This window comes from Drosophila nasuta, chromosome X (genome assembly GCF_023558535.2).
Source record: "Drosophila nasuta strain 15112-1781.00 chromosome X, ASM2355853v1, whole genome shotgun sequence".
NCBI lineage: Eukaryota > Metazoa > Arthropoda > Insecta > Diptera > Drosophilidae > Drosophila > Drosophila nasuta.
In genome coordinates this window covers 29,276,780-29,303,661 of record NC_083459.1, presented here as the reverse complement: position 1 = coordinate 29,303,661, position 26,882 = coordinate 29,276,780, and the positions used below count along the sequence as shown (strand labels likewise).

The 26,882-nt window shown below is 35.4% G+C and overlaps 1 long non-coding RNA gene across 1 annotated transcript in view; it reads left to right on the top strand.

Annotated features, from left to right (window-relative positions):
* LOC132795333 (uncharacterized) overlaps positions 1-26,823 on the top strand; it is a 96,674-nt gene extending 69,851 nt beyond the window's left edge. Inside the window, exons 5-7 of the long non-coding RNA XR_009633432.1 lie at positions 20,880-20,957; positions 26,528-26,663; positions 26,731-26,823. This is a non-coding gene — a long non-coding RNA (uncharacterized LOC132795333). The remainder of the gene's footprint in view (positions 1-20,879; positions 20,958-26,527; positions 26,664-26,730) is intronic.
* Positions 26,824-26,882: the final 59 nt, after the last annotated feature.

Genomic DNA, 26,882 nt, shown 5'->3' with positions numbered 1-26,882 from the left:
AACCTTGCCGCTCTCACCTGAGACACCCGCACACTTCGATTAATCCATCGATCGACGATCGATCGTCGCTGCCTCGCGCGCTGATCAATGAAGCGTGCTCTGCTGCTCTGTCGTAGCGTTCAACGTTCAACAAAGCTAAAACACAAAACCCAGCCCGCGTCCAATTCTAATTTCAATTCCACGCCCCAATCCCCAACGCAGCAACTCGATACTAACCTACGACAGGCAGCGTCGCATTGGCGCACGCGGCGTATGCGCAATGTTTCTTACATTGAAATTCGAATCGCTGCAAAAACAATGCGCACCAAAATACCCCATGAAACGAAATGCGGTGAAAAAGAGTTTTGACGGTCTCTCAGAAAATATTTCTATTTACAATTGTAATAAATATTTAGCGATCTAAAATATTAAGGGGCATTATGTTTATTTTCTGAGAAGAAGCAATTGATTTACAGTTACTGCATTAAAGATAATGTAATTAATAGATTATCAGCGTTTTATAGTACATTTTTTTGTGCTGAACTGAATTTTATTGAAATTCAATTCATTAGTAAACTTTGTTTTTTCTTGAAATTCGTTGAAATGCTTTTATAACATTTTCTGTAAATGTAATGAAATATTATTTTAAACATTAAATAATTCAACAATATTAAATATTTTATTTATTTCATTTGAAAATGGGATCAAATCTATAAACATACAATATATACATACATATTTCATGTAATGTAAATCTATTATATAACTATTGAATGCACTTTATCAAAATATTAAATAAACTATTTCAAGTGATGTATTCCTAAAATTCAGTATATTAATATACTGCAGTACACAAATATATACACATATATTTTTCACCCATTTTTCAATGGAACAAAATATATAAATGTATAATACGAGTATATGTGTAATAAATTTATATATTTCAGTATATTAATATACTGAATAATATATACATATACATCATTTAAAATAGAAAAATATATAAATACATTTATATACTTCAGTAGATTGATAGACTAAATAATCACTTCAAATATAAAAATATATATACATTTGTATATTTTAGTATATTAATATATAATAATAATAATAATAGGTAGACATCAGTAGATTAATATACTAAATACTCGCTTGAAATATAAATATGTATATACATTTGTATATTTTAATATATTAATATACTGAATAATGTGGAAACATCATTTGAAATAGTCAATTTGATATTTTGATAAAGTGCATTCCTTAGTTAAATATTTCAACATTTTATTGTTATATTCTTGAATGCTATTTTATATATAATATATAGTATTTTGATAGACCGAAATTGAAAACAAATTCCTGTGAGAGACTCTATTTAATTTTGAGAAATCACATTAAGTATGTTCGTTTGCTATTAAACCCAAGCTCAACTTATCACAGGGTATCACAATGTCGAGCAAACATTTCCCAGCTAAGTAGCAAAGTCTTTTGAAAGTCTCACGGTAAACAAATGAAACTGTTAATCTTAATGTCATAAGGTGCCACATAGTTGAGCAGTCATTTATTGTGCACAAATATTTCAAAGACAAACATTTATGTTTTTTTTGGTGGGGTGGAGCTTTTAGACTAGAGATAAACGAAATTCTTGAGATTAAAACAAAGTCATGCAGTCACTTTTCTTGAGAGATACAAAACCAAAGTGATTTTTCGAAAAGAAGTCTGTTAGAATTAAATTTCAGTTCGAGGAGAATCTGAATGTAGAGATTGAATTTTGTAGGATGTGTTTAAATAGAGCAATCCATTGATCAGTTTCGAGGAACATTTTAAAGTTTGAAGAATCCAAAAGTTGAGGTGGAATTTTGTAGGATATCTTCAAGAAGATTCAAGTTGATCAGTTTCAAGAACAGACTGAAAGTTGAGATGAAATGTGTAGAAAATCTTTAAGTGAACTAATCTATTGATTAGTTTTTAAGAGAATCTGAAAGTTTAAATGGAATTTTGTGAGATATGTTCAAGTCGAGCAATCAATTAAACAGTTTCGATGAGAATTGTGAATCTTGCTAGAATTAAATTTAATTTCGAGGAGAATCTAAAAGTTCAGATGGAATTTTGTCGAATATCTTTAAGTGGAGAATCTTAAAGTTGAGATCAAATTTTGTAGGATATCTTCAAGTCGAGCAATCAATTGAAAACTTTTGATGAGAATTTTGGAGTGTGCTAGAATTAAATTTCATTTCGAGGAGAATCTAAAAGTTCAAATGGAATTTTGTCGAATATCTTTATGTGGAGAATCTTAAAGTTTAGATCAAATTTTGTAGGATATCTTCAAGTCGAGCAATCAATTGAAAACTTTTGATGAGAATTTTAAATCTTGCTAGAATTTAATTTAATTTCGAGGAGAATCTAAAAGCTCAGATGGAATTTTGTCGAATTTCTTTAAGTGGAGAATCTTAAAGTTTAGATCAAATTTTGTAGGATATCTTCAAGTCGAGCAATCAATTGAAAACTTTTGATGAGAATTTTGGAGTGTTCTAGAATTAAATTTCATTTCGAGGAACATCTGAAAGTTGAGATGAAATTTGTTGGACATTTATAAGTGAAGCAATCCATTGATCAGTTTCGAGAGTATCTGAAAGCGCAGATTGAATTTTGTAGGATATCTTCAGGTGTATCAATCCATTGATTAGTTTCAACGAGAATCTGTAAATCGAGATAAAATATATTGTAGGATATCTTGAAGTAGAGCCATTCATTGACTATTGCAAATTGCACAAATATGTTTTTATACCCGCTACCCATAGGGTAGAAGGGTATTATAACTTTGTGCCGGCAGGAAATGTATGTAACAGGTAGAAGGAGGCATCTCCGACCCTATAAAGTATATATATTCTTGATCAGCGTCAACAGCCGAGGCGATATAGCCATGTCCGTCTGTCCGTCTGTCCGTCCGTCCGTCTGTCCGTCTGTCCGTATGAACACCTAGATCTCAGAGACTATAAGAGATAGAGCTATAATTTTTTTTCGACAGCATTTGTTATGTTTGCACGCAGATCAAGTTTGTTTCAAATTTTTGCCACGCCCACTTCCGCCCCCGCAAATCAAAAAAATCGAATAACAAGCGTAATTGTAAAGCTAGAATTGCGAATTTTGGTATATACAATAATACCTATAGTATTTATGATTTCTGAAATTTTGGTTGCGATCAGATAAAAATTGTCGAAGTTATTAAATAAATACTTTTGTATGGGCAAAAACGCCTACTTACTAGGGGTCTTAGTTGCTTTGGCTGACAATCTGGTATATTGTGCTGTCTATGGTATATTTTGAATACGGTACTATGTCGATATACCAAATATACCATTTGGTATATTTTTAGTATTTTTGCAGTATATTTGGTATATTTTGAGAAAATACCGCAAAATATATTTCTTTTATTCAAAATGGGTAGCGGGTATCTCACAGTCGAATACACTCGACTGTAGCTTTCTTACTTGTTGATTTTTGGCCAAAAATATGCGGCGATATTTTTGGAATGTTGTGCCCCAAACTTAACCACAAACTGATGAGCATGTGCAGCGTTTGAGTGTATGTGTGTGTGTGTGTGTGAGAATTGCAGCTGCTGACGTCATTTGGCGAAAAATGCTGGAGATGCCATCACAATGATCCATCATCGTCAGCCTCTTCTCATCCTCATTTCTCCATCTCCGTCTCCATCTCTGTCTCTTTCTCGTTCTCATCACGAGTCGCGTTCGCTGTTGTTGTTGTTTGCCTAGACAAATTTAGATACCAACCAACCGACTATTCTGAGTAGTTGTGTATACTTAAAGTATAGTCGTAGTCACAGCAACAGCAGCAGCTGATATGCAAGTGCATACTACGTCTATTTAGAATGTATTATGCATTTCGAGACTGCCAGCTAAAAATAGTCGTAAAACATTTGTGTGCATGGAATGTGTCTCGTGGTAGAGAGAGAGACGTTGAGTGCTCGCCCAGCGAACCAACTATTTACCTAGCCTAAGCACTCACTTACTCACATACACTCATACTCATACTCATAGTCATACTTATACTCATAGTCATACACTCACACTCACACTCATTGTCGTTGTCATACTTCTAATCTGGTTTCCCTTTCAATTCATATTCCGTCACGATCCGGCGTCTACTACTCAGACATCGCTTTCAATATGCTTAGTCGACTCAGTCAGCAAATTGTAATTGCAACTGCAACTCCAGCAGCAGCAGCAGCAGCATCAACTCCAACTCAAGAGTGTTGCAGCCAAGTGGCCAACTGCCAATTGATTAGATCACAACAGATCTCAACTGATCTCAACTGAACTGAACTACGTCTAAAGCAGCAGCTGTTTGTTGAAGGTTCGCTTGGGATGATGTCGACACTCGCAGACCTTTGTTCCATTTGCCATCGTTCCATTAAAAATGTAAAGTGTGTGATATGAAAGTAATTTCACTGCCTCTAAAACATTTTGATTTAAAATGTTCTTCCTTAGTTTTTATACCCGCTACCCATAGGGTAGAAGGGTATTATAACTTTGTGCCGGCAGGAAATGTATGTAACAGGTAGAACGAGGCATCTCCGACCCTATAAAGTATATATATTCTTGATCAGCGTCAACAGCCGAGACGATCTAGCCATGTCCGTCTGTCCGTCCGTCTGTCCGTCCGTCCGTATGAAACAGAGACTATAAGAGATAGAGCTATAATTTTTTTCGACAGCATTTGTTTTGTTTGCACGCAGAGCAAGTTTGTTTCAAATTTTTGCCACGCCCACTTCCGCCCCGCAAATCAAAATCGAATAACAAGCCTAATTTTAAAGCAAGAGTTGCGAATTTTGATATATATACAATAATTACTATAATAGTTATGGTTTCTGAAAATTTGGTTGCGATCAGATAAAAATTGTGGAAGTTATTAAAGAAATACTTTTGTATAGGCAAAAACGCCTACTTACTAGGGGTCTTAGTTGCTTTGGATGACAATCTGGTATATTGTTCCGTCTATGGTATATTTTGAATGGTGTACAATATCGATATACCAAATATACCATTTGGTATATTTTTAGTATTTTTTTATTTTTTCGGTATATTTTGAAAATGATACCGCAATATTTTGCCTTTATTAAAAGTGGGTAGCGGGTATCTCACAGTCGAGCACACTCGACTGTAACTTTCTTACTTGTTTTTTATTATTCCTAACTTTTCCATACTCGTATTCTTTGTGACTTTGCTTCACATTGCCTTGTTTCAAATTCTTCCATTATTGGCATTTCTCTTCCCATTCTTTCAAGTTCTATTTGAAATCCTTCCATTAATTGCAAAGTGAGATTTGAAAGTGATTTCAATACTTTTGAATTTCGATTTTAAATGTTCCTTATTAGTTTTGGTTTTGTTTTATTTTGAATGCCAGTCATGACATTTCTTTCTTCATTCTTAAAAAGTTATACAACAATTTTCCATTAAACACAAAATGATTTCAAGGCTTTTAAACAATTTCGATTTCAAATATTCCTAATTAGTTTTTTTATGTTATGTTGAATCCCATTTTGGTCAATTCTCTTCCCAACCTTTTAACTTGTAAAGCACTATTCTATTTGCCAATATTGTTCCAATAAATGTTATGTGAAAAGTGATTTCAATACTTTTAAACAATTTATTTCTGAGTCCTATGTTTGCCATTCCTTTTCCCATTCTTCTGAGATGTACAACACTGTTTCATTTGTTTTCGTTCCATTGAAAGTTGAGTCGAAAATTCAAAGTGATTTTAATTTATGTGCTCCTAATATGAGTGTTTCCTTTTTCTTTTGAAACCGTTCGAATTTCTAATTTTTTCTTACTTAAAATCCCATTTTCAGCTTTCTATTGTCATTATTGCAAATTATTCAAACCTGATTCAACTGCTATTGAACATTAAGTAGAGTGTTTCAATTTTTGTGTTTCTTTTTTTAATCTTTGCAGTTTGAATTTCAAATTCTTCACTTACTACTGTATTCATTTAGTTCATTTCAATTACCAAATTGAAGGGTTTCATTTCTTTTCATTTAATATCCATTTCTTGGAATGTAAACTTTGATATTCCCTGATTTTACTGCTTCAACTTTCGCTTTGTATCTTTGTGACTTTGCTTTAAATTGTTCCAAATTCCACCATTCCTTCCTTCTATTGTTGCATTGTTTTTTCATTCCTTGCTTTGCTTTCACTTGATCATTAAGATTCCGGTGGAAGAGAGCAATCAGAGCAAACAGAATTGTGTTTACCATTTCGTATTCGCAATATTTGTGAAGCATTTAGCGCCTAATCAGCTGCTGCTTAAACTTTTTTTGGACTCTACATTCATTTCTGTTTGTTTGTAGTTTTTTTCGGGAATGGCGCACGCGGTCAGCGATCGGTGATCAGCAGCGATCTGCGATCTGCGATCTGCGATTCCAGAATGCCGTGCCAATTAGCGCATTTTGTTGTTGTGGGGGGGATGGGAGAAGAGTTGAATAGAGTCGAGAAGCCAAGCAAGCGAGATAGCGAAGTAAACAAACAAACAAAGAACACGCGATCATAAATATTGCGGCACGTGCATTTGACGCTAACTGCAAAAATATAACCCCGCTTCCCTTTCCTTCCCTTTGCCAACACTGTGAGTGTTTAGAAGAGATCCCGAGATAGAAATAAATCAGAGCGCTAAGCACATGATGCCAAAAAAAAAAAACAAAAATAACTAACTCAATAACTTATTGCAATCCAAACAATGAACGCGAATGGACATAATTACCGAGACGACGGAAAGAGAGGCAATCGAAATGGCAATGGAAATGGAAAAGGAAATGCGAGTGAAAGTGGAAATGGAAATGGAAGTGTGAGTGGGATACCGAGATACAATTAGTAACATTCCCATTTCCTAATCATAGATACTTGGGGCTCCTATTAATGATTAAATATATTAAATATGAACATCAAAGGGTTAATGAGCAATGAGAAACTTCAACAAATAAATGGTATATACAATAAAAGGTATGATTTCTGAAAATTTGATTGCGATCTGATAAAAATGGTAGAAGACATTTAAGAAATACTTTTGTATCGGATAAACATCTACTTACTACAGTTCTTAGTTGCTTTGGCTGTCAATCTAGTATATTTTACACACTATGGTATATTTTGAATATAGAACTATATCGACATACCAAATATAGTCTTCAGTATATTTCAGTTTATTATTTTGACACTCGGAATGTTGTACAATATCAATATAACAAATATGGTTTTTGGTATATTTGTAGTATTTTTGATGTATAGTAATTTTTAGTATATTTTACACTCTATGGTATAATGTGAATGTGGAAAGAACTATATCTACATACCAAATATAGTCTTCAGTATATTGCAGTATATTATTTTGACACTCAATAACACACTTTGGTATATTTGTAGTATTTTTGATGTATATTAATTTGATATATTTAAAGAATAATACTGCACTGCTTTACTCTTTAGCACACTCGACTGCAGCTTTCCTATTTTTTTTATTTATTAATGTCTATAGAGATAGAGAATTCAATTTGAAATAGTAGATTTGTGCTTACATCCGGTTTAAAGAAGAGTATTATTTATATAGGTTATTATTTATTATTTTATTTTATTCATTTCTGTCATATTAATACTTCTCTTTTATTTATTCATTTCGGTTTACACCATCGCGTGAATACAAGAAATTTTGTATTATTTGATTATTTCTTTTATTTACGTTGAACTCAAGAGTTGTCAGTTTTATATATGACATATTTTGAAATAGTTTGATAGAAACTGAATTATTTTTGCATAGGTTTATAATTATCATAAATCTCATTTATTGTGTGGAATATTCTTACTTCATACTGTGCATTATTCGTTATATGAAATGTTCTTTATCGAAACTTATCAGCGCAGATAGATCCATAGACCTGTTGATCCATTTATTGTGAATGGTATTACGTTCGAAATGTGGTGTATACTAAATCTTATCTCTTAGTGTGCAATATTTATTTAATTGACAGCCTATGAAATTGCTTTCTCTTAAAACTCATCAGTGTTGATAGATCCATTGAATGGTATAAAATTCGCAATGTGGAATATACTAAATTTTACTTCTTACTATGAAATTTCATTCTCGAAACTTATCAGCATAAAAACAAAAACATTCGCCTTGGCGCAACGTTTTATGATTGAAGCATTTCAGCCGTTAGTCAATGAGTATTTGGGATCATTAAAAAACGATCTCTACAATCAATCAGAACACATCAATGCTAAATTTAGCTGATTTCTTTGGTAGTCTAATGACCTCCAGTTTATGAATAGCTTGTAGGAAGATTGGGCCCAGTAAAATTTCCTATTATTATTGTACTTCATTAATATCATTGAAGAACAGAGTTAGTATATGCAGTTATATAAATAGTTTGGCATTAAAAATACTTTCTAAGGCAACTATATTTACATAAGAGAGTGAGAGAGAGAGAGAGTGTGAGAGTATAATGATGAGGTATGCGGATGATTAATCAATTGCATGCAACATATTTTTGTGTAAAGGATGTTTTAGTTTCTTTTTGCGATTTGCGAATGATTTTTATTGTTGGTGTGTCGTTAAATTAGAACAGTCGCAAGATTAAGAGCAAGCACCCAACTCGTAGTCGATCTCATCTCGTCACAGACAACACACAGAAACAACAACAACAACAGCAACAACAATATGAAGACAATTTTATCAGCGATCGCGACGGCGCGTGATCTTGCAAGAGTCTCAAATAGACATAAACAAGTGGCGGCCGCCGGTGACGTTGATGCCGATGCCGATGCCGATCGCGATGTGCTGATGATGATCATGATCATGATGATCATGATGATGATGATGATGATGATGCCGATGGTCAGCAACGAGAGCGTAACGATTTTTATTTGGGGAAAAGGGAGAGGGAGAGGGGGAGAGCTCTACATCTCTGTGTGTTGATGAGGCGATGAGTAAGCGAAGCGGCTGCGGCTGTCTAGCATTAGATAGTCATGCCTTGAACAGCGGCAGCAACATAATTAAGACAATAGTTTACGTACACTTGCACGTAAGAGTATTTCTTCTAGTGTGTGTGTCACATTGCGTTGCGACACACACACACACACACACAGAGATGTCGATGTTGCTGCCAAGTGGCAAGAAGGCATTGCCCATTGCGCCTCGGAACTTTTTTTATTGATCACAATCGCAATTTGCAGACAGCACTCAAAAATTGTTGGGTAATTATTTATTTATTTACGAGTCTGCTGCGAGGGGGCGTGGCAGAGGCAGCAGTACCAGCAGAAACGACAATAGAAATACAAATATTATATATATTTCTTAGTCAATTTCATATCGATACCTTTTCATTTCACACATCACCGTACTATGCGGCGTATGCGCAATATCGCAATATTTGCCATCACACGACGTATGCGCAATGTTTGTACAAATCTTTTTGAGAAGCAAAGAAGCCGAACACTTTTGTAATTTTTCCACTGTGTCAAAAGTGTTTTTATTCTCGATTTTCGAGAACAATTAGAAATATAATTGTTATAATTAGTTGGTGACGAGATTCTGTCGTTGCGATTATAATTATAATTCTCGTTCATCATCGTTTTATGAGTTGGTTTAACCATTAGCACTTATTTGTGTTGTAATCTTAGGTTTGCAATTTATATTGCCATATTTGTTGATATCAGCATTGTTTGTGCTATTATTTAATGCATTGGCAAGCATTTGCATTAAATTCAATATTTGTGTAATCATTAGAAAATTAAAAAAGAAAATTTGATTGTCAACTTATAGTGGAATATTAACAGCATTAGCATTAGCATTAGAATTATCATTAGCATTATCATTACCATTACCATTATCATTACCATTACCATTAGAATGAGCATTAGCATTAGCATTAGCATTATCATAAGCATTAGCATTAGCATTAGCATTAGTATTAGCATTAGCATTAGCATTAGCACTAGTATTAGCATTAGCATTAGTATTAGTATTAGCATTAGCATTAGCATTAGCATTAGCATTAGCATTAGAATTAGCATTAGCATTAGCATTAGCATTAGCATTAGCACTAGCATTAGCATTAGCATTAGCATTAGCATTAGCACTAGCATAAGCATTAGCATTAGCATTAGCATTAGCATTAGCATTAGCATTAGCATTAGCATTAGCATTAGCATTAGCATTAGCATTAGCATTAGCATTAGCATTAGCATTAGAATTAGCATTAGCATTAGCATTAGCATTAGCATTAGCATTAGCATTAGCATTAGCACTAGCATTAGCATTAGCATTAGCATTAGCATTAGCATTACCATCGGATTATAGTAAAATTCAATATGAAGTCTAGCAATATCAGCTTTATAGTTTTTGCTTCAGTTAAGCTCACTAGCATTATTATTGAACTTTTCATTGGTTTAATGTGTGACATTATTGCTGGCATTATCATTTTCATTGAAGTAATCATTGATCGTGTCATTAGTCAGATGTTCAGCATTGTTATTAGTATTATTATCAGCATTATCATTATCATAAAAGATATTTTCATTAGTGTTGTTGCTCAGCAATGTGATTAGCATTACCATTATCATTGAGGTGGTCCTAAGCTTAATGTTTAGCATTGTCATTAGCATTATTTTGTGCATCATCATTAGAATGGAATGCATTGTGCTTAACGCATTCAACATTGGCATGTTTTCAAACTCGGCCAATCTTGTGGTCACATTGTGCGTACAATCGCAATTAGATGCGATAACATAGATGCATACATTAGCCGATAAATAATCACCGTCGTGTATCGGATGTGATTGTCTGCCAATGGATGTGACTCTATCAAAATGGTTGTTGCTTTTGCTATTGCTATTGCTATTGCTATTGCTGTCTGTTGTGATGTTTGATTTGGTTGTCAATGGAATCGCACGTGTGAGGGCCAACAATGTTGACTTGTTTGCTATTGCTGTTGCTGTTGTTGTTGGCCAGTCTCTTGGCCACGTCTCACGTTCGCAAAAAATACAAAAAAGAAGGCGACAAAAGGCGGGGTGACCGCGTGATCGAGTTGAGGGAGACGCAACTCGAATATCTTGACTCTATTGCAATTTCAGTCAGACTCATTTTGTTGTCAATGTGCGTGCTCGTTCTATTTGGCACGTTTATCTTGACTTCCCTCTCTTTCCTTCTCGCACCCACGCGATCTCTCTCTCTCTTTCTCTCTCTGTCTGTCTGTCGCTGTGCGTGACAAGAGAGGTGAAGATCAGAGATCACGATGATGATGATGATGATGATGATGATGATGATGATGAGACTGCAGCAGCATGATGATTGTGTTTCGGGTCGTCGGGTGTGTGCGAAAATAATTGATTTTGGTATTTTTGGTATTTTCGATTTTCCGCTTCTCAATTGTATTTTCAATTTGTTCCTTTTTTTTGGTGGCTGTTGTTGTTTTCGCATTTTTAGTTGGAAAATTTTGTGGTAGAGAAAGTGGAAGCAGCAGCTGAAACGGAAATCAAAAGTCACGTACAGGTCGAAGGCATATCTTACTACAAACAAATATAGTAGAAGTATATACTGTATATACTATTTGGTAGTAGAAGTATATACTATTTTGTAGTAGAAGTATATACTATATTGTTGTTTTTGTAGTAAGGCTGAGGGTCGAAGTTGGTTCGCAGCTATTTCAGCTCATTCAAATCAAAAACGTCTATGTTTGATTGCCTCACACCTACAACACTGTTGAAAATGTGTGTGTATGTGGGCGTGTGTGTGTGTGTGTTCACAATTTCTCAGGCTCATTCGCACTGCGATCGCTGACACGCAGCAGCAGCAGCAGCAGCAACTGCAACATCGACAATGCCAACTTGTTTTCGCATACCCTGTAGCCAACAAAAGGATGAGCTAAAAAAGGGTATGTTTGATTGTTCGTAGCGCATTTAAAAAGCTTTAAGTGCTAAGCATTTTAATAGCATTATTTCATTTTAGTATTTTGGAAAATTTCAGAAAAAAAACTTATGTTTAATGTCCCTCATTGACAACCTAGACACAAAATAATAGAAATAGTTTGAGTGTAGATAATTGAAATTGAAGTTGTCTGCTTTAGCCTAAATGAAAATCACATTTCAAATAAATAAATACATATTTTTTATATTTGAAATGTAATTTAATGTCAAAATAATGAACAAATCAAATATAATTGAGATTCAAGTCTAAATTAAAGTCTAATAGTAAAGTCTAAATACTGAACAAATTATATACAATTTAGATTCAATTAATATTAGAGCGTAAATAATTCAAGTTTTCGGCTTTAACTTAAATGAAAGACACATTTTAAATAATAAATGATATATTTCAATTGTCAAGTTAAGTCAAAATTCCTAGGAAATTAAATTCAAATTTAATAATTTAGATTTAATTGAATAATAGTATATGTAAGTTAGTATACAATTACATAAAGTGTCAAGTAAAGTCTAAGATATGGTATTTAGATTCACTTAATAGTAAACTTATATTACTATTTTACAAAATTACATAAAATTCAATTCAAATTATTCGTAGTGCAAAACAAAGACATTCAAAATTACAAAATCTGCGATTTTTGAAATTATTATTTTTATTTTTTTTATTTATATATATATTATATTCATATATTATATTAAATGTATAATAAATTTTCATAATTACTACTACTTTACTACTTCACTATGTAATGTACAATTATTAAGATTTATTCTAGTCTTTATTTAATGCACTTCTAAGAGACAATGTATGAAAGTATTCTTCAGGCTTTACAGGGTATTTTCTAGTCATTTCTTCACTTGAATTGCGCATGCTATTCATGTTTTGCTGTTGTTGTTGTTGTTGCGCACTTTTCCTTTCCTGCCCAGGCAGCAACTCCCACCGCGAGTGAGAAGACTGAAGATAGAAGACTGAAGACTGAAGACAGTAGATCGAGGACAGAAAACTGAAGACGGCAGGCAACTAAAGCTAAAGCTGAGGCTGGGCTTGATGCTATAGTACTACAAGATTATTGACATGCCAACATGTTGTTGCTCTCTGGGGCTGTAGATGGAGTTGAAGTTGGGGATTGGGCTTTGGAATTGAGTCGAAGTCAAAGTCGAAGACGAAGTTGGAGCTGAGACTGATACGGAGACGGAGACGGAGACTGAGACTCCTTGCTCTGTTGTTCGCCAGTCTATTGTATGTGAGAACTTTGCTATGAAATTGCATAGTTTTGCGCCTGAAAAAACTGACTGAAATTGATGAACTAACAGTTACGCTACAAATGAATTGAAATTCATAATTAATTTTGGGAAAATATTGTTAATAAAAGTTTATATTTGGTATATCCATATAGTTCTAAATTTACAATAATAAACCATAAAATTAATCAAATATATTGAAAATATATATTTGGTATATCAAAGTAAGCTTAAAAACTTTTCTGCCTCGATTGAGAACTTTTTTTTAAGAAAATCTCAAACTATTATTAAGAAAATCAATTAATCAAAGTTAGCATTTGCTAAGCTAACAAACTTTTAGTTAGTTGTACATACACAATGCTCGCTTGCTATTTACAGGGTATAGCAACAGGAACAAAGCCGCTTGACGAGCTGCTGCCTCAGCTTCAGCTTCAGCTTCAACTTCAGTCGAAGCTCAACAATCAGCTTGTTGCATCGTCTTTCCTCATTTTTTCTGTGACTCCCCCTCTTCGATCTCTGCTGTGTTGCAGTGGCCGTTGGCTGCGTTCTTGGCTATTAGAAAGGCATGTGAAATGTTCCCTAATTGTTGGAATTTTAATACTCCTCAGCCTCAGCCCAGGCAGTCACACTGCACACTGAAGAGGAAGGCAGTCATTCAGCCTGCCACCGCGTTGTCTGTCGAGTCGACTCGAGTCGAGAGTTCTGTTCTGAACACTGGACTCTGGACATTGGACATTGGACATTGTGCATGTCACTGCTGACAGCTGCTGAGCTGGTGAGCAGAGCCAGAGCCAGAGCCAGGGCGTTGGTCATCATCATCCAGAAGAGGAGGAGTACTGAACTTTTCCCTCTGAGCTTGTCGAAATGTTTTCCCCGAGCTGGGAGAACTCCTACTGCTTCTACTTCAGCTTCAGCTTCCTCTCCTCATTCCTCTTGCTCTTGCTGAAAAGCTTAAGTACTCTATTAGCGCAATTTGAAACTCGGCAACTCAGATTCGAGTTGTCTTTGTTTGTTCCCTTTTCATTTGTTTCCCATAATTGACAATTTAGTGCGTGCTTTTCCACAGGGCACATGACCAATTGCTGCCAATGGGAATTGAGACAGTGACAGCGACACCGACAGAGAAAGAGAGAGAGAAAAAAAAGGGAGAGAGAAAGATGTGTGGGGGGAAGAGCTTGTGGGAACCGAGTTGCAATTGATAAACCTTTAAGAAGTTAAGAAAAAAGTGCACAAGTCTCAGATTTAAGACGATTTTAGATTAACAATGATCTCAAATTGAAGCATGGTTAAATGTTATGAATTTGAATATCATTTTATACAAATAATTTGATTATAAAAGCGAATCATACTTTGCAAACTCATAAAGATTTCAAATTCACATGATGATTTCAATAATTATTTACGGCTTGGCATTTTATAGAAATAATCTGATTGCAAAATCGAATCATAATTTGCGATCATTTTAAACTTAGAACGATTTGAAATTCAACATGAAGATTTCAATAATTATTATGAAGTATTTTAAGTTTCTGCACAGCATGAAAGTCTGAGTTGATTTTATTTAATACAAAATTTCAACATAAAGTGAAAAACGATTGAAATCTAAAGCACAAGAATAGGAAACGAGTCAATCTGGTATATTTTTAGTGTAGTACTTCATTGATATACCAAATTTGGCTGACAGTGTATGGTGTATTTTAAATGTTGTATTATGTTCATATACCAAATATAGCCAATGGTATATTTTCAGTACTTTTGCTTATAATAGCAAAATACTGCATTCTTAAAATCTGACATATGTGACATTATATTATATATTTTGAGTATACTCTATACTAAGCATAGCCTTTGGTATATTTTCAGTATTATCGGGATATATTCATATGGTATATTGTAAGAGTAATACTGCACTGTTTAGCTTTATATCTTAGAAGCGATTACACTTGACTGTTGTTGTTTTGGCTAAAAATCTGGTATCTATTTTGAATGCGTACTGACATACCAAATATAGCATTTGGTATTTTAGTGTTTTTTATTATATTATTTTGACTCTCTATGACATATTTTAAATGTAGGACGATATCGATATACCAAACATAGTCTTTATATTTTAGTGTTTTTGGTATATTAATTTGATATATTTTTACAACATGGTTTTATTCAAACTGATGGCTTTTTTATTTTTTTATTAAAATTATTTGATCATATCGTCAGTCAGTATGTTTCAGTAGTTTGGTTTATTATTTGGTTTATTCTTGCATGTGTGGTATATTTTAGAATATGATTTAAGTATTTAACCGTATATTAATTTGGTATAATATTAAAATATGTCAGTAGTTTGATTTATTATTTGGTTTATTCTTGCATGTGTGGTATATTTTAGAATATTATTTAAGTATTTAACCGTATATTAATTTGGTATATTATTAAAATATGGTTTTTTTACAAACTTTTGCTTTGCAAACTTTTATGGCTTAACTGTACAATATTTCATTTGCATTTCTGTTTTACGCAATGGTTTTGAATAGTTCGCCACATTTGATTTCCTTGCTAGTCGTGCATACTCCTCCCATACGTAGCTGTGTACAGGGTATGCGAATAGTTTGCAACAGAAAATTGCAAATTGAGCGTCAGAGTTGGACTCCAGTTTGTCTGCTGTTCAAGGCAAGACTTTCAACTTGGCTTGACTCTCCCTCTCGCTCTCCCCTTGCTTGTTGTTGCTGTCTCTGTTGCACTTGGTTGCGCCGTGATCGTGTAACAATGCGAGTGATTAGTACGCGCCGGCGTTCAAAATTCGCAGCGCTCATTGCCGCTCGTTGTTGCCACGCTGCAAACTGCGAACGTTGCCAACGTTGCAAAGTTGCCAGGTTGCCAGGTTGCAAGTTGCATTGCCGCATGCGCCAGGTACCGGGGGCAGCATTGAAATGATTTAGTGTGATTTATCTGTAAATTCCTTCTTTCAATCTCTTCTCACGCCACAGCAAAGCGAGAAACAAAACTCAAATTGTGGGATGAGGAAGAGGAAGGAAGCTGAGGATCGAAGATCGAGGATCGAGACTTGAGACTTGAGACTTGAGGCTGAGACAGCGGGCGGAATGCTGCTGAAGGGCCTCAGTTTGGTTAAACGGTGTACGCCCATTGCCAGCCAGTGTCAAGCCCCGCCCTCACCTCTCTCTTTCTCTCTCTCTCACTTCGGCGAAGGTGTTATAAAAACGATAATAAAAAATTGTAAGCTACGCGCCATAAATTGGCATTTAATAGTTGAAATTTACACTGAATTGACAGCGCGGCAACAACAACGATGAAAAATGGCAGCACAGGTAGGTCTTCTATCCCACACACACACACACACACACCTCACTCAATCCGCTCCCCTCCCCCCTCTCTCTCTACCGCTTTAATTCGCCTCCTCTTATTCGTCGCATCATGCAAAAAACAGAAAAAAGCGCGAGCCGGCGGCATTTGGCGCGATTTATGATGCATCATTACGAGCATTTTTATTATGGTTATATTTTGATACGCACGCCGAAGTCAAAGTCGAAGTCGAAGCTGAAGCCGAAGCGAGCGGAATCATCATCCCCAGCAATCCCATTGCATTGGAGAGATGGAGAGGGAGGGGGAGGGGGAGGGCGAGGGAGATCTTATCATTGGACTGCTGTCGCTCTTCTTCTGCTGCCAGTTGTCAGCTTAAAAAAAAAAAACAAGCTACAGTCAAGTGTGATTGACTGTGAGATACTCGCTACTTATTTTCAATAAAATACATCAAAGCAATATACCACAAAAATACTAAAATATACCGAATGTTGTATTTGGTGAATTTATATAATACTACATTAGAAATATACAAAATTAATAAACCAGAAAAATACTTAAATATACCAAATGACACAGTTGGTATATCGATGAAGTACCTCGCGTGGAATACTACAAAAATACTAAAATATACAGAACACCATATTTAACACATCGATAAAGTACTACATTCGAAATATACCAAATTAATATACCACAAAAATACTAAAATATACCAAGTGTCATATTTGGTATATCGATGAATCACTGCACACGAAACATACCAAATAAATGTACCACAAAAATACTAAAATATAACGAATGTGTATTTGGTGAATTTATATAATACTACTTACGAAATATACCAAATTTATATACCGCATAAATACAAAAACATACCAAATGTTTTGGTATACCGATGAAATACCTCATGAAATATACCAACTAAATATACCCAAATAATACTAATAATATACTGAAGGCTATATTTGGTATATTTATTTGGTATGTTTCGTGATTCATCGATATACCAAATATGGCTTTCGGTATATTTTTGTATTTTGTTGAAGTACTAAATTCAAAATATACCAAATTGATATACAACAAAATACAAAAATATACCGAAAGCCATATTTGGTATATCGATGAATCACGAAACATACCAAATAAATATACCACAAAAATATTAAAATACCGAAGGTGGTCATTCAAAATATACCATAGAAGTAAAATATTTATTTTATTTTTTTTTGCGGTGCCTCCTTCAGCCTGTTACATACATTTTCCGCACGCACAAAGGTATAATACCCTTCTACTCTATAGGTAACGGGTATCAAAATGCAACACTGAAATAATATTTATAATCATATGTATACGAAAATACAACAGCCTTCCTTTTGGCCTGCTTTTTGGCTTTTTTATTTTAGGCGCGAAATTGCTGCCGTCGCCATCGTTTTTTTTGCGTCTTGTCTGCTCTTGATAATAATGATCATAATCACATAGTCATTACAGTCGATAATGCCAACAACTTAATCTGGATCACGTAAACTCACAATATTGCCTTCAACCCTGTCTGTCTGTCTGTCTATCGACTCCTTCAGTTTAGTCTCCTTAAACTTTTTCCAAACATATTGTTCAATCCCCTTCAAACACCCTACTGAGATATTCTCTTATTTATATAAATATTTGTATTGACATTTATTTTTTTTATATATTTTGAATTTTTTTTTCCAATTTTATGAATTTCAATATGATGAATATGAGTTTTAATTTATTGAAAATCGAATATAGTTGTCAATTTGTTGAAAACTTGATATAGTAGGTGCTTATATTTGTTTAATAATTTTGGAAATTTGTTGAAAACTTCGACACTTTTACTATTAGCTTTGCTTCAAATTTCAGCTTAAATCCAGTGCGAAAGTTATTTGTCTTTGTTCACAAAATGTCTTTTGAATTATAAATTACTTCGGTATCAATATGTGAGTAATAAATTTTATTGCATCGTCTGTTTGTATAATATTATTCTTCTACTCTTCAAGCCAAGCAAATATTTACAAATTTTTCATTTTATACACCAAACTTTTGTGTTTCGAAATTAACTAGTATCTATGAGGGAGTATTTGAAATATAAATATTTATTTATAAAAATAGTGAGTGTAGTGCTGTATCTATATGCGGTATATTATAGTATTTTTGTGGTATATTTTTAAAACATAAGTAGCGGGTATCTCACAGTCAATCACACTCGACTGTAGCTTTCTTAGCTGTTATTTATTATTGTGTTGGGGGATTTCCAAATCAAACAGATTGTTTTTTTTTGGCGTCTGGAAAATCTTCTAAAAATTAATGCGATCAAAAAGAAAATTTCTGGGAGTAACAAAAAGAGAAAAATAGAAGGAGAGAGCGAGAGAGCGAGAAAGAGAGAGATAGAGAAGCAGAGGCAGAGGCAGAGAGCTGACCAATGTGTGTTATCAGTGGGGTGTGAGTAAAGTTTAGTCAACTTGTTTAGTTAGTTAATTTGTTTATTTTTCAATTAAATCTTTGCAGAGCAAAAACCTCCAGCAATGAACTAACAACAACTGACTAGAAGAAGAACAAACGAACGAACAACAACAAAAAACAGCAACAAGAAAATTATCTGTCGAGGCCAAAAGCTGCTTTTGGCCATGAACCAATTTTAAAGCACTCGCCATAAACTACAAATATGAACTACACTAGACCAGAGCACAGCGAGTGTGTGTGTATGTGTGTGTTTGTGTGTGTGTGTGTTTGTGAGTGTGTGTGTGTGTGTGTGCTGGGCAGCAGCTGCTGAAGCGTTTAAAGACGCACGCGTTTTTCAAAAGGCGTTGATTTTCGTTCACATTACAAACAATTGAGTAAGGGCGCGTTTTCAGAGGCGTTTTTAAACGCGTCGAAAAAAACGCGTGTTATTGTTTGTTATTGTTTTGCTCACATTGCAAGCTGTGTCGACTTTTCCGGGGCGTTATTAAACATTATCAAACTGTGTCCAATAATGGCGCGTTTTTAAACGCTCCGAAAAAACGCGCGCACCCTTTGGCAGCGTTTTTGGAACGCTTGAAACGATTTCGAGCGGGCCAATTTATTTTTGGCGCATACATTAGCAGATTTATTATACTCATCAACAACAACAACAACAATATCGAGGCGACAACAACAGCCGCCAAAGAGCTAATGACTTGGATAATGATTTTTGATTTCGTTCATTTCATTTGCCATGTTTAATGCGCTCGCCCCACGCCCCCGACCCCGCCTCCTATCGCTGTTGCTTCTCGATTTCCCCTTTCCCCATCCTCTTCCTCCTCCTCCTCCTCCTCCTTTTGCGGCTGGTCTCGTCTTTTGTTTGTCTGACTGGCTTTTCAAATAGACCCCCAAAAAAAAAAGAAAAGAAAGAAAGAAAACAAAAATTGCTTAGATACAATATTTGAGAAATTTTCTTTTTGTGCTTTTGTTGTTGTTGTTGTTGTTGTTTGGCCATTGCGGATTCGTGCGTCAATAATTAGATCATCTCTGGGTTGGTTTTTGTTGACGATTAGCGAAATCAAAAGGCAACCAAACACACACACACGCTCACGGGCACAATAAATTTGTTTTCCCCATTTTCCATAGTGTTGTTGTTGCGCGTAATGTCGAGCGCTTTGAACAGAAAGCACGAATAAAATGGAAATGGACGCAAAAAATGAGAAGAAAAAACGCAACAGAAATCTACAACAATAAAAAAAAGCCAACTAACTATGCAGCGATCGAGTGTGCACGACTACAAAATACCCTAGAATGCTTTAAAAATAGAGTTTAAGATTAGCCTTCTATTAAAATCATTTTACATTAACTAATTAACGAGACTATGATATACCCTAGAGTACCTGCTTCTAGAAAATATGTGTAATAGGCAGTAGGAGGCATCTCCGACCCCATAAAGTATATAAATTCTTGATCAGCTTCAACAGTCGAGACGATATTACCATATCTGTCTGTCTGTCCGTCCGCATGAACACCTAGATCTCAGAGACTATAAGAGATAGGAATGTCATTTTTTCCGATAGCAATCGACATTTTGTTTCAAAAAATTATTAATGAAATACTTTTGTATAGGAAAAAATCGCATACTTTCTACAGGCTCAGTTGCTTTGGCTGACAAATTTGTTATATAATATAGGATAGCGAGTATCTTAAAGTGGAGTATCTTACTAGTTTAAATGTAAAGTTTCGAGAAGCGATTTCGTGTTCATAGAATTAAGATTTGCTTTTAGTTAAAACACCATTTTACATAAGCTATTGTAAAGTTATCTATATAACTTCTGTTTATTATATTTTCTACATTTTGTTGTGGATATTAATTATTCTTATCTTTTACAGTTTGATGTGACCTTCGATGCTTTCCATCCTGAGTTCAAAGTGCAAAAATGAAAGTTGACTGAAATAAGGTTTTCAGAGGTAAGCGTTTATTATTCATCATATCAATTTACTTAAACCCTAGAGTGCAATGATATGCAGATTGCGAAAGAACTTTAAGAACTTATTTCCTCTTCTTGCCATTCTGAAAAAAATTTTAAAGTTTGTGTGTTGGAATTCAACATTATTATTATGCATAGTATTGCTATAAAATACATTTGATAACAGTTGTAAGTTTTGAACTACCCACTAGAGACCCGATGTATAATTACAGGGTATACCGCTAAAAAAAAATTAACGAAAAAAAAATTGGAAACACGCAAATTTAATGAAATTTTCGACTATTAGTTAGCTCTTTAGACTCTTTAATGAATCATGACTACGGCTGGGGCAGTTTGGTTTTGGCTGGGGAAACGACATTGGCAATTGGCATATTGGGCGTGGCATTCGCCAATGGGCGTGGGAGTGGGCGTTAAATGAACTAACCGACCGAATGCTGCCAGAAAAGAACCGAATAGAACAAAAGCAGCAGCCAGACAGACAACAAAATCAAACAGCAGCAAAAGAAATACAAAAAAAATGTTTGCTTTATGACCACATTAATGGCATTGACTTGGCCAACAGATAGACTCGATAGAGACAGCAAGACAGCAGACAGAGAGGGAAAGGCATAGATCATTTATTAATGCGCAGTCGTAAAGGAGAGCAAAATAAATGCAAAAATGGATAAAGATGCGATATAAAAGTTATAAAGATCATCAGCATCAGATAAAAAGTAAATCGCATCGCATTAATTGGATATCTCTTCCTCTTCTGCCTGCTGCTGATTATTATTATGGCATGTTATGGTATCATGCATGGCATTATGGTCCGATCCCCACATCCCATTTGATCCAATTCGATCCGGTCCGAGAGCATATAATAAAGCTGCCAAAAATTGTGTTGTTACTGAAAGGAAAAGCATTAAAACAAATTCATTTTGAACAATAAACAAATGGGAATGCGCCACTCGCCCGCTTCCCACGGCTCCCCTCCCCACCCCCCCCCCCTCTTACCGCCCACCGCTTGTTGCTTCCTTGCTTGGCGCATTTTTTTTTAATGCCCGTCTGGCGCCGATCATTTGCCGTTTTTTGTGTGTGTTTCTCTTTTTTGTTTTTGTTTTTGTTTTGTGTGTAGCTACATCCCAATATAATAGACACAAGTACTATATATCGACATAAACGACAAACACACATAGAAAAATCGGACATTGAACAAGCGAAATGTCGCTCAAAGTGCCATCAAGATTGACGACGCCGACGGCGCCGGCGCCAGCAGCTTAAAAGCCAGCAGCTGGTCAAAAAGGAGCCAACATTAGCAGCGGGTGGTGGAAAGGGAAGGGGAGTAAAAGAGAGGGGTGGAGGTGGACTGCTTTCAAGTGGCAGCCATGCGAAAGTTTTAATTCGAAAACTGGCGAAACAAAACACTCGCATTCAAAAGAAGAATTTTGTTGTTTCGCCGCCATTTGGGAATTGCAAATCAACAAAATAATGTACGAAAATTATTCAAATATTTGCGACATGATCACAAGACAAACAATATCAGAGTGCAGGGAAGAGCAGCGAGGAGTCAGGGGCACACAAATGGCACACAAATAATCTTAAGTAAAGCAATTACTTCAGCTATTTCCATTAAGTTTGAAATATGTGTGTTGAAAAACAAAAAAAACACTAAAATCGATCATCAAATTCGCATATGTCAGCCCATTGCTTTTATTGCTATATAGATAGGACTTTTGAGTTAAAAGAAAGGACAATAAAAGGCGACAAACTGATGTTGGGCAAATCAATAGGCGATATAAGTGTAGTCAGAAGAAAGGGATATTAGAACACTTTTGAAATAAAGGCGAGATAATATACATATAGATATGTTTAGATTAGGATTAAGGATTAGCAAAGGACTGTTTTTATACCCGGTACCTCTAAGGTAGACGAAAAACGCCTACTACGGTTCTTAGGTTCTTTAGCTGATAATCTGCTATATTTGAATACCTTATAGTAAATTTTGAATGTATTAAATCAATATACCGAATATGGATTTGGGTATATTTTGGTATTTTTGTGGTATTTGGTAACATCATTAGCATTAGCTATGCTAATTGTAAGCATTAGCAGTAGCATTAGCATTAGCATTAGCATTAGCATTAGCATTAGCATTAGCATTAGCATTAGCATTAGCATTAGCATTAGCATTAGCATTAGCATTAGCATTAGCATTAGCATTAGCATTAGCATTAGCATTAGCATTAGCATTAGCATTAGAATTAGAATTAGCATTAGCATTAGCATTAGCATTAGCATTAGCATTAGCATTAGCATTAGCATTAGCATTAGCATAAGCATTAGAATTAGAATTAGAATTAGAATTAGAATTAGCATTAGCATTAGCATTAGCATTAGCATTAGCATTAGCATTAGCATTAGCATTAGCATTAGCATTAGCATTAGCATTAGCATTAGCATTAGCATTAGCATTAGCATTAGCATTAGCATTAGCATTAGCATTAGCATTAGCATTAGCATTAGCATTAGCATTAGCATTAGCATTAGCATTAGCATTAGCATTAGCATTAGCATTAGCATTAGCATTAGCATTAGCATTAGCATTAGCATTAGCATTAGCAATAGCATTAGCATAAGCATAAGCATTAGCATTAGCATTAGCATTAGCATTAGCATTAGCATTAGCATTAGCATAAGCATAAGCATAAGCATAAGCATAAGCATTAGTATTAGCATTAGCATTAGCATTAGCATTAGCATTAGTATTAGCATTATTATTATTTTTAATACAGTAATTTCTTATAGTTCCTATACTTCGGTTTTAACATACAGCTTTAATTGTATTAATTTAACTATTGTACTTAATAGGAATTTAAAAAAATGCTGAAATGGTTCGTAATCTCCCGTCAAAACCACAAAGAACATGGACTACACTTTGTTGTGGATCTATGCGGGAGTTAGCGGAGATCTGGACAAACAATTGATCGATCTGGAGTCAGGGCAAAAGGGAGTTTTTTGTCATAGAACTCATAAGCCAACAACAAAGTCAGGGAATTGTGGTTCGGTTTCGCTGCGGTTGCTGCAAAAGGTGTCGAAAGTGTTTGATTATTGCGTTTCGGATTGGATTGGGTTTTAGGTGGGTTGTGTTGTGTTGTTGTGTGGACAGAGACGGAGACGGAGACAGGTAAAGGTATCAAGGTTGATTTAATCCGCGGAAACTGCGGAAACACGTAAATTCCCACCATAGAAGCGGCGGCGGATCATAAAAACAGCGAGAAGAAGAACAATTGTGAGACGTGAATAGTGCGAAAAACAGATGCGGTGCGGTGCGGTGCGGTGTCGCAGTGGCCCATAAAACGGGGCGCAGCAGCAGCAGCGAGGTGAGAAATGCGATTTTTGGGCCGTGGGAAAAGCCCAGAATGTGAGGAACCTGCTGTAGACGATAGAGAGATAGACACAGGCAGACAGAGAGACGCGGCGGCTACCTCATAATCGGTCCTCATCGGGCGGCGGCGTCGGCGTCATAAAAACAACATCGACGTTTGTGTGTCGTGTCCTTTTTGGTCCTTTGTTTATGCTGCTTATTTAAATTGGCTTCTTGGCGGGCGTTGCGAACGCTGCATTGCGAATCGAAGCTGTCAAACTGACCTGTCCCCCGGTGCTGACCTCAGATCTCTGACCTGACCCCGTTCTCCGTTCGGCTACCTGTTTTCCTTGGTCGGGTTTGGGAATTTCCGGCACCTTAACCCATATGGTGACAAGCAGCGCGCTCTCTTTCTCTCTCTCTGTCTCGCTGTCTCTTGTAGATCATTGCTGTGTCGTGGGTTATTGTGTTGCGTTGAGTTTATCGAGAAAAACACACGGTATCGATGTCGGACGGGGTTTTCCCCGCGGGCCAAAACAAAAACGTGCGTCATCTGTTGCCACACATGGATGCGGCACGCACTTGCCACTTTGCCACCTTGCCACCATATATGCAACGTGCAATATTCCCACTTTCCCAAGTCCTGGTCTACAGGATTACACGATTACGACAGAACGCGTGTTCGTTGGAACCCGACTTCGGTTTGCATTTGCGTTAGGGTTTCTGTTTCAGTTTCGGATTCGGTTTCGGGTTTGTTGCCATTGATTGATTTATTTGCGGTACACTGACTGGCCGCTGATTTCTGCTGTCAACTGGAGTAGACAGATACCCTGTGAGGGCATTGCAATAGAAGAGGGGTTTTACATCAAAATATCTATGATAATCGTATAAGACGCAAAAGGTTTACCCTGTAAAATGCTGTCAGCTCAAATGAAACATGGCGCAAATTTGTTCATTTGCATAGCTTAGCGAAGCTGTTAACTGCTTACGAAACTATACCCTGCAAATGCAGGGTTAAGATATATATTCACTTCTTGATTTGTGTTACCCAAAAATTTCTTGCTTCGTGTTATAGAAATCAGAAAGAAGTTTTGACTTAATTACACCCTTTCAAAGTATTTATATACTTGTACTTTATATGTAGTGTAAAATGTCAATATTCGAAATATGGAGCGTGTGGTATATTTTGAGTATTTGTGGTATATGAATTTGGTATATTTGAATAAACATATTTGGTTTCTTTAACGATAAGTATATAATTGTATTTGAAATACATTTTGTGGTATATTTTTAGTACGTATGATACTAATTTAGTATATATGCGGTATATCTTTAGTATTTTATGGTATATTCATTAGCCATAGTTTAACAACAATACAACGCCACTTTGCTTGATATGCTTGTACTACGTAAATATACGAAATATAGCATGTGGTATATTTGTAGTATTTTTGGTATATTATTTTGATATAATTGAACGATTATACCACACTGCTTTGCTTTATATGTTTATACTATTTATGTAGAGCAGTATATCAATATAAGAAAAATGACGTGTGGTATATTTTTAGTATATGAATTTGGTATATTTTAACAATTTTGGCTACTTGTATTTAAAATACAATATGTGGCATATTTTTAGTACTTTTGGTATACAAATTTCGCATATTTGGTATGTGTGACATATCTTTAGTATTTTTTGGTATATTATTTCGGTATATTTAACGATAATACTACAGCTACATTTTAGCTTTTTTCACCTTTAGACTTGGACTTCTTGTTGCCTTAGGGTATCACACATGTCGAGCATACCCCATTTGGTGTGTGAAACTGCAATTGTACATTACGTGGTCACTGGCAATATATCTTGTTATTGCTGTTGTTGTTGCTGTGGTTTTTGTTGTTGTCGCTTTGAATTTTGATTTATTTGTGATTCGTTTGTCAATCAGTCGGTGATGATGATTAATTGCGCCGGTGAATGTCAATTGTGAATTGTTGTCGCCATCGCCATTGCCGACAACTGGGCGCGTGCTGGGGTCAGACAGAAAGACAGAGAAAAGCGGGGAAGAGGAAAGGAGATAGAGAGAGAGAGAGAGAGAGGGGGGACACACCCTTTAATTAGTTAGCGAAATCACGTAAAACATAATCCCAAGCACTTAAATGTATCTTGTCATATTTATTTCTGCATCTTTTTTTTTTACTTGCAGCTCCAATTCGATTCGAAAACAACTAACTGCGTAGCTTTTGGCACTTGGAATGTGAGATTAAGTGTTATTTGCAGCTGGCTTAATTAAGCGGATGCCATCACAACTAAAATGCAATTTATCGACTTGGGTGTTTATGGTAATGCAGCTTGATCGATTGACAAACGATCGAAATGTATCGATAAATTGCATTTAACTATCCGCAGATTTATCGCCTGCCATTTGGCAATGAGATGGAGACAAGATGAGACGCGATGAGACGGAGGCCGACTGATGGGGAAATTCAAATGGCATTTGGGCAATTGGCAAGTGGCAAATGGCAAATGGGTTGCATAATTGTCGTCTGACAGATCATTTC